The sequence below is a fragment of the Balaenoptera borealis genome (assembly GCF_965194805.1).
Source record: "Balaenoptera borealis genome assembly, chromosome: 9".
NCBI lineage: Eukaryota > Metazoa > Chordata > Mammalia > Artiodactyla > Balaenopteridae > Balaenoptera > Balaenoptera borealis.
Genome location: NC_138873.1, coordinates 35874760 through 35884098, shown reverse-complemented (window position 1 = coordinate 35884098; position 9339 = coordinate 35874760).

Here is a 9339-nt window from a genome sequence, read left to right as displayed (position 1 = left end):
AGGAAAAAACAATCAGCCACAGCACTGGTTTTCAAACATGATTCTGTTAAGGTTTTCTTGAATTTCTTTCCACTCTTTTTTTCCCAAGAAGAGAAATTTGGAGTGGCAAGAGGAGAATACAATTATTTTTGGAATCTATATGTTTGTCTAATAGAGAAACCTGTGCATGAGGAAAGCATAGAAACTGTTTGAAATTTTTCATAATTCTGCTACATGGGAGCTATTAAGATACCTATGTCTTTGTGCATAGAAAATTGTTTGGAAATGGTCATACCAAACTATTAATGGTGATTCCCCAAAGAAAGAAAGAGTTTGGAATAGGGAGAAGGGAAATATGTACACACACACACACACACACACACCTCTTGTTGGAAGCAGCACATGCTACTTCTGAAGTTAAAAAAAAAATCTTTTTTAAGCCATCCCAGCACGTGAGACCTTGACTGTGAATTCTTTTTTTTTTTTTTGATCTAATAGTTTAATGTGAGAATAAAATTAATAACTAAATATTTTTATAGTCTCTAAATATATCTTAAAAATCATGTCTATCCGAATATCATAACTAAGTGCTAGTTAAGGTACACGGAAAATATTTTTTAGCAGAGTTATACTCATCTTCACATCATTGCCTCTCTGCATTGAAGGATTAACCTCTATAAACACAGGCAAGGTCTTTAATTAAAACAAATTGAGTACAAGATCAGTTTGGATTAGTAGGAGTATGCAATGTGGCTAAAAAAATGAAAGCTTTTTAAATATTGTCAAATAGATGTATAACCTTACTAATTAAATTCTTTCAAATAAATGTGTTATAAATTGTAACTTTTGTTTAGATAGAGAGATGATAAGGATAAAATGATTCTTAACCAGGGATGACTTTGCCCCCCAGAGGACATGGGCAATGTCAGGAGACATTTTTGGTCGCCACAACTCAAGGAGGGTGCTACTGGCGTCTAGTGGGTAGACATCAGGGATGCTGCTAAACATGTTATGATACACAGGACAGCCCCCTGCAACAAACAATTATCTGGTCATGAAGAATTATCTTCTCCTAGTTTAATCTCCAATTTAATTGTACTTTATTTTCTTGGTTTTTAAATGATCTTGTACTTTCCTTTTAATTTTAATTTAGTTTTAGTTTGTGGCTATTTTTAAAATTTCAGGCTTTTAAATGTGTATTTTAAATTAGTAATACCCAGGATATGGGCATGTGTGTGACAAATTGGAACTCATCTACACTATAATTTAAGCTGTAAATTGGCACAACTGTGGAAATATGTATAGATAGCTTTAAAATATACGTGCCTTTGAGTCAGATTTCATCCATTTTTTAATTTTAGAACTTCATTATATCATATAATCTGTTAAGTAGCCTTGTATTCCAAGACTTTTTCCCAGATACATCCGTCGACGTGCTCCAGTCTGAACCAATTACTATCAAGGACTGATGCAGTTGTCATCCTGTGATTTCTTTTGATGGCTTTTTTAGGCTGAATTCATTGTTTCATGAATCTTATGTCATTCTCTTTTTTCTGCAACCGTCTCATTTTGATGGTATGTATTTTCAAGCACCTTCTTATGCAATGATGATTTTCTGGCTCCTTACTTGTCCCGAAAGTCTTTACAGTAACTTACTAATTGGCTGATACCTTTAAAAAAAATTCCTCATTAACCATTCTTGCAAGATTTTAGCATCTTTTCTTTGTCTTTAATAGTCTGAAATGTCATGATTTTTAAAAAATCTTTTATTTATGTATTTATTTATTTTTAGAAAGTTTTATTTTTGTAAATGCTTTAAATTTTTAAAAGTCCTTCTTAATATTTTCATATCCTGCTATTTATGTCATTCCTTTCTATGAATGCAATATTATCCTAATCAGAGGAATTTTGTCTTCCAGGATCCTCTTCTATGCTTTTTATTCTAGGTTTTCTCAGATTTTTTATTATACGTTTTTGTCTTTTCATTTTTGCAAGAGTAAGATTTTAAAAGCTGATTATGGGTTCCATATATGTTGTTAGACATTTTAGTTGGTGGGCTTTGCTTTGGCATGATTGAGTGGGGTGCTGGCTATGTGGGGGATTCCTGCATGACATAGTAAAGAGATCTATTCTCTTAGGTTATTTGCTAGAAGTAAAAATATAGCTGCTGTGGTCTTCATATAAAAGAGTAGACAATGAGTGTATTTATTTTCCTCTCCTTTTTTGGGAGTTGCCCCTAAAAAAGGCCAAGACAAGCATTCTACAGTTAGTTTAAAAAAACAAAAAAAGCAAAAAAATGTCTTGTTACCTAAAGCAATGGCTTCAACCCTCTTTGGGGACCAATTCACTGTCATTATTAAGTGAAAGACCCAAATTTCTAGAGGTGCCATAAGTCTTCTTAGCTATTTAATATGTGAAATACACTCACAACTGTTTCAACCCATGGGTTCACAACACTTCATATGCTCCTCCTTCTATCCAGTTTTCAGAAGAAGACTAATATTTAAGGAGACTTTTGAAATGCTGATATAATACAATGAATATTTCTTAAAAGAGCCAGAGAAGGCAAGCTTGAAGGCAGTAAGGAAATATGTTGGATAAAAAGGAAGGGAACATAATATCAATAATTGAAGTCATGGGGAAATAATTTGCTGATGGTGAAATAGGAAAAAAGAAGACCCATGTGGCAATGGGAGTTTTTCTGGTCTTTGCAAACTTGCTCAGACTTCTCAAGTTTTCCTGACAAGTAGATGTGAACAATGGCTAGATGAAGGTTTCCATTGAAAATGGCAGTCACTACTAAAGTGCTTGTTTCAGATACTCAGCTAGGGAATCAGGCTGTCTATTTGGGGACATAAATGACAGGTTATAGGAACAAGTAGTAGGCAAGTAAACAAAACAATTAGGCAAAATCTCCTTAAACACGATTCAGAAAATCAGTTGGTTGATTTTTTTAACTTACTTGTGTACAGAATGTCTGTGGTTTTGGAGTGGTAGTTGGAATTTGGGAAGTCAAGATGGAACTACAACAGAGATTATAATCATAGAAACCCAGAGCTCTGCTCCTTTAGGTCAGACAGAACTTCAGTCCAGTACCCTGGATAGCTCCCAGAGATGGCAGTAGCCCTGAAGTCTACGTCTTATGGAGGTCGCCATTGGTTCCTCCTAGTTGATGAAATTCTCTGCACATGCTCTACTTAGTCACTAAGGAGTAAATTATCATTCCCATTTAACGTATTATTTCTCATCAAGTTTGTTTTTCTCATCAAAATTGCAGAGACAGATCTTCAGAACTGATCTTGACAGAGTGTCTTGCCTCCAAAGAATTTAGCAGATTTATATGGAGAGATAAAGAGTATATTCTCCAAATAACAGGATGGGTTATCTTCTGGGGTTTTCTATTATTTTAGGTTATAATTTTTTATTTTGAAAAATGTACTCAGCCTTACTTCAAATTAAAGAAATGTAAATTAAAGCTAGATTTATTTTTGGTTCCTCTCTATGGGAGACATGCAGGCAATATCTAGTGATTGAGACAGTTTGAAGAAAAAAAAACCCTTATATGCAATGAAGTTAGAAATCTAATTGCTAGAAGGTAATTTGGAAATTCATATTTAAAAAACCTATTTAAGCCAGTAATCACTGTATTCCATGTTAAGGAAATTTTCAAAGAATTATAAAAGGAAAGACAGATATGAATATTGATTACAAATTTATTGATTATATCTAAAAATTCAAATTCTTCCCAAACGAAGTATTGGTAAAATTATATGGTACATTCAAAAGACATGAAATTGAAAGGGCAGACAGCAGAAGCAAGAAGAACTACAATCCTGCAGCCTGTGAAACAAAAACCACATTCACAGAAAGACAAACAAGATGAAAAGACAGAGGGCTATGTACCAGATGAAGGAACAAGATAAAACCCCAGAAAAACAACTAAATGAAGTGGAGATAGGAAACCTTCCAGAAAAGAATTCAGAATGATAGTCAAGATGATCCAGGACCTCGAAAAAAGAATGGAGGCAATGATCAAGAAGATGCAAAAAATGTTTAAAAAAGACCTAGAAGAATTAAAGAACAAACAGAGAAGAACAATACAATAACTGAAATGAAAAATACACTAGAAGGAATCAATAGCAGAATAACTGAGGCAGAAGAATGGATAAGTGACCTGGAAGACAGAATGGTGGAATTCACAGCTGCAGAACAGAGTAAAGAAAAAAGAATGAAAAGAAATGAAGACAGCCTAAGAGACCTCTGGGACAACATTAAACGCAACAACATTCACATTATAGGGGTCCCAGAAGGAGAAGAGAGAGAGAAAGGACCCGAAAAAATATTTGAAGAGATTATAGTCAAAAACTTCCCTAACATGGGAAAGGAAATAGCCACCCAAGTCCAGGAAGCGCAGAGATTCCCACACAGGATAAACCCAAGGAGAAACACGCCAAGACACACAGTAATCAAATTGGCAAAAATTAAAGACAAAGAAAACTTATTGAAAGCAGCAAGGGAAAAAGGACAAATAACATACAAAGGAACTCCTATAAGGTTAACAGCTGATCTCTCAGCAGAAATGCTACAAGCCAGAAAGGAGTGGCATGATATACTTAAAGTGATGAAAGGGAAGAACCTACAACCAAGATTACTCTACCTGGCAAGGATCTCATTCAGATTCAATGGAGAAATCAAAAGCTTTACAGACAAGCAAAAGCTAAGAGAATTCAGCACCACCAAACCAGCTCTACAACAAATGCTAAAGGAACTTCTCTAAGTGAGAAACACAAGAGAAGAAAAGGACCTACAAAAACAAACCCAAAACAATTAAGAAAATGGTCTTAGGAACATACATATCAATAATTACCTTAAACGTGAATGGATTAAATGCTCCAACCAAAAGACACAGACTTGCTGAATGGATACAAAAACAAGACCCATCTATATACTGTCTACAAGAGACCCACTTCAGATCTAGGGACACATACAGACTGAAAGTGAGGGGATGGAAAAAAAGATATTCCATGCAAAGGGAAATCAAAAGAAAGCTGGAGTAGCAATACTCATATCAGATAAAATAGAAATTAAAATAAAGAATGTGACAAGAGACAAGGAAGGACACTACATAATGATCAAGGGATCAATCCAAGAAGAAGATATAACAATTATAAATATATATGCACCCAACATAGGAGCACCTCAATACATAATGCAACTGCTAACAGCTATAAAAGAGGAAATCGACAGTAACACAATAATAGTGGGGGACTTTAACACCTCACTTACACCAATGGACAGATCATCCAAAATGAAAATAAATAAGGAAACAGAAGCTTAAATGACACAACAGACCAGATAGATTTAATTGATATTTATAGGACATTCCATCCAAAAACAGCAGATTACACTTTCTTCTCAGGTGCGCATGGAACATTCTCCAGGATAGATCACATCTTGGGTCACAAATCAAGCCTCAGTAAATTTAAGAAAATTGAAATCATATCAAGCATCTTTTCTGACCACAACGCTATGAGATTAGAAATCAATTACAGGGGAAAAAACGTAAAAAACACAAACACATGGAAGCTAAATGATACGTTACTAAATAACCAAAAGATCACTGCAGAAATCAAAGAGGAAATCAAAAAAATACCTAGAGACAAATGACAATGAAAACACAATGATCCAATACCTATGGGATGCAGCAAAAGCAGTTCTAAGAGGGAAGTTTATAGCTATATAAGCCTACCTGAAGAAACAAGAAAAATCTCAAACAATCTAACCTTACACTTAAAGGAACTAGAGAAAGAAGAACAAACAAAACCTAAAGTTAGCAGAAGGAAAGAAATCATAAAGATCAGAGCAGAAATAAATGAAATAGAAACAAAGAAAACAATAGCACAGAGCAGTAAAACTAAAAGCTGGTTCTTTGAGAAGATAAACAAAATTGATAAACCATTAGCCAGATTCATCAAGAAAAAGAGGGAGAAGACTCAAATCAATAAAATTAGAAATGAAAAAGGAGAAGTTACAACAGACTCTGCAGAAATACAAAGGATTATAAGAGACTACTGCAAGCAACTCTATGCCAATAAAATGGACAACCTGGAAGAAATGGACAAATTCTTAGAAAGGTATAACCTTCCAAGACTGAACCAGGAAGAAATAGAAAATATGAACTGACAAATCACAAGTAATGAAATTGAAATTGTGATTAAAAATCTTCCAACAAACAAAAGTCCAGGACCAGATGGCTTCACAGGTGAATTCTATCAAACATTTAGAGAAGAGCTAACACCCACCCTTCTCAAACTCTTCCAAAAAATTGCAGAGGAAGGAACACTCCCAAACTCATTCTTTGAGGCCACCATCACCCTGATACCAAAACCAGACAAAGATACTACCAAAAAAGAAAATTATAGGCCAATATCACTGATGAATATAGATGCAAAAATCCTCAACAAAATACTAGCAAACAGAATCCAACAACACATTAAAAGGATCATACACCATGATCAAGTGGGATTTATCCCAGGGATGCAAGGATTCTTCAATATATGCAAATCAATCAATGTGGTAAACCATATTAACAAATTGAAGAATAAAAACCGTATGATCATGTCAATAGATGCAGAAAAAGCTTTTGACAAAATTCAACACCCATTTATGATAAAAACTCTCCAGAAAGTGGGCATAGAGAGAACCTACCTCAACATAATAAAGGCCATATACGACAAACCCACAGCAAACACCATTCTCAATGGTGAAAAACTGAAAGCATTTCCTCTAAGATCAGGAACAAGACAAGGATGTCCACTCTCACCACTGTTATTCAACATAGTTTTGGAAATCCTAACCATGGCAATCAAAGAAGAAAAAGAAATAAAAGGAATCCAAATTGGAAAAGAAGAAGTAAAACGGTCACTGTTTGCAGATGATGTGATACTATACATAGAAAATCCTAAAGATGCCACCAGAAAACTACTAGAGCTAATCAATGAATTTGGTAAAGTTGCAGGATACAAAATTAATGCACAGAAATCTCTTGCATTCCTATACACTAATGATGAAAAATCTGAAAGAGAAATTAAGGAAACACTCCCTTTTACCATTGCAACAAAAATAATAAAATACCTAGGAATAAACCTACCTAGGGAGACAAAAGACTTGTATGCAGAAAACTATAAGACACTGATGAAAGAAATTAAAGATGATACCAACAGATGGAGAGATATACAATGTTCTTGGATTGGAAGAATCAATATTGTGAAAATGCCTATACTACCCAAAGCAATCTACAGGTTCAATGAAATCCCTATCAAATTACCAATGGCATTTTTTATGGAACTAGAACAAAAAATCTTAAAATTTGCATGGAGACACAAAAGACCCCGAATAGACAAAGCAGTCTTGAGGGGAAAAAATGGAGCTGGAGGAATCAGACTCCCTGACTTCAGACTATAATACAAAGCTACAGTAATCAAGACAATATGGTACTAGCACAAAAACAGAACTATAGATCAATGGAACAAGATAGAAAGCCCAGAGATAAACCCATGCACCTCTGGTCAACTAATCTATGACAAAGGAGGCAAGGATATACAATGGAGAAAAGACAGTGTGTTTAATAAGTGGTGCTGGGAAAACTGGACAGCTACATGTAAAAGAATGAAATTAGAAGACTCCCTAACACCATACACAAAAATAAACTCAAAATGGATTAGAGACCTAAATGTAAGACCGGACACCATAAAACTCTTAGAGGAAAACATAGGAAGAACACTCTTTTACATAAATCACAGCAAGATCTTTTTTGATCCACCTCCTAGAGTAATGGAAATAAAAAGAAAAGTATACAAATGGGACCTAATGAAACTTAAAAGCTTTTGCACAGCAAAGGAAACCATAAACAAGATGAAAAGACAACCCTGAGAATGGGAGAAAATATTTGCAAACAAATCAATGGACAAAGGATTAATCTCCAAAATATGCAAACAGCTCATGCAGCTCAATATTAAAAAAACAAACAACCCAATCCCAAAATGGGCAGAAGACCTAAATAGACATTTCACCAAAGAAGACATACAGATGGCCAAGAAGCACATGAAAAGCTGCTTAACATCACTAATTGTTAGAGAAATGCAAATCAAAACTGCAATGAGGTATCACCTCACACCAGTTAGAATGGGCATCATTAGATAGTCTACAAACAACAAATGCTGGAGAGGGTGTGGAGAAAAGGGAACCCTCTTGCACTGTTGGTGGGGATGTAAATTGATACACCCACTATGGAGAACAGTATGGAGGTTCCCTAAAAAACTCAAAATAGAATTACCATATGACCCAGCAATCCCAGTACTGGGAATATACCCAGAGAAAACCATAATTCAAAAAGACACATGTACCTCAATGTTCATTGCAGCACTATTTACAATAGCCAGGTCACGGAAGCAACCTAAATGCCCATCGACAGACGAATGGATAAAGAAGATGTGGTACCTATATACAATGGAATATTACTCAGCCATAAAAAGGAACAAAATTGGGCCATTTGTTAAGATATGGATGGATCTAGAGACTGACATACAGAGTGAAGTAAGTCAGAAAGAGAAAAACAAGTATCATATATTAACACATGTATGTGGAACCTAGAAAAATGGTACAGATGAACTGGCTTGCAGGGCAGAAGTTGAGCCACAGATGTAGAGAACAAACGTATGGACACCAAGGGGGGAAAGCCGTGGGGGGTTGGGGATGGTGGTGTGATGAATTGGGAGATTGTGATTGACATGTATACACTGATATGTATAAAATTGATGACTAATAAGAACCTGCTGTATAAAAAAATAAATAAAATTAAAAAAAAAAACAAAAAACAAAACCCAAAAGACATTAAATTGGTAATGTAAATATATATATACACATAGATAAACAGGTGATAGATAAACATAGAAAGATATTCACAACACATAGAACCATTCATAATGTATTTTAAAACATAATAATTTGTGTAAAAAATCATAAAATACACACATATATCCATACTGTATATTTGTAAATAAGAAAAAGTCTTAAATGATGTTCACCAAAATCTAAACAGTGATTGCTTCTGTGGTAGGCTCTGCATTTTTTTTACTTTATTTGCTATATGTGGTATTTTCCAATATTTTTACAATAATAAGTTATTAATTTTGGAATAAATACTTTATAAGTATTTTATATAAATAGTGCCTTGTCTTTTATTAAACACTTATTGACCATATACTATTTTCTAGGCACTGGCTTGGAATTAGCAGTAAGGGATAAGGTCTGTGATATTGTGAAATTTACCATCTAAGGAGAAGCCAGAAAAAATATTCA